Here is a 912-nt window from a genome sequence, read left to right on the forward strand (position 1 = left end):
ATCATCACATTATAATTATGTTACTATTTTCATTGTTATTATGATTTTCATTCTCATCATCGTCATCATTATCATCATCACCGTCATCATCATCATTATCATCATCACTATCATCATCATCATCATCATCATCACCATCATCATCATCATCATCATCATCATTACTGTTCTTATAATCGCTACTAATACGGGCATTAGCAGTGCTGCTATCATCATTGTTGCCATTACCATTATTTATCTCACTATAGCATATTGGCATTGCTGACATTATGATTATTATCTGTATTATCATTCTTAGTTAATTGCGTGCAGTGATGGCCGAGTGGTTAAGGCGTCTGACTAGAAATCAGATGGGATCTTCCCGCGTAGGTTCGAATCCTACTCACTGCGAGTCGTTGTCAGATGTTTTGCGAAATTTATATTTAGACAGCTGTCCGTTGATTGCCAAGCGATGATCTGCCTCCCCTGCGTGTCATCGAAGGCGACGAGAAGACACGAAATTGTTTACCCTGGAAGTCTTTCATTAAAAGTCCTCCTTCCTTTAATCATTAAGAAAAGATAGTTTTCCTATCATTAGTTTGAGTCCACCACCGTGTGCTATGTGTGGAATGAGCGTATACACATACATACACACACACATACACATTCCACCACACTTTACCGCTACCACCACCACCACCACTACCAAAGCCATTACCACAATCATGTCCTTTCTCTTCCCGACCAACACTTACCGCACGCGATCTTAAACAGTACCCTTATTTTTCCCTCCCTCCGTCCCTCGATCACGCTCTCGGGAAACACTCGCATAGGCCTTAAGCTCTCGGTATTTACGGCCTCATTATTTACATCATCGTCCACGTCACACACTGAGGAGGCCCGTAATAAAGCAGCAGATATATGGAGCTTGGC

General features: G+C 41.7%; 1 non-coding gene across 1 annotated transcript; it reads left to right on the top strand.

The window, feature by feature from the left end:
- Positions 1-308: 308 nt before the first annotated feature.
- On the top strand, positions 309-390 carry Trnas-aga (transfer RNA serine (anticodon AGA)). The gene has a single exon. It is a non-coding gene; the product is annotated as a tRNA-Ser (tRNA).
- Positions 391-912: the final 522 nt, after the last annotated feature.

The sequence above is a fragment of the Scylla paramamosain genome, chromosome 4 (genome assembly GCF_035594125.1).
Source record: "Scylla paramamosain isolate STU-SP2022 chromosome 4, ASM3559412v1, whole genome shotgun sequence".
In the NCBI taxonomy this organism is placed as follows: Eukaryota; Metazoa; Arthropoda; class Malacostraca; order Decapoda; family Portunidae; genus Scylla; species Scylla paramamosain.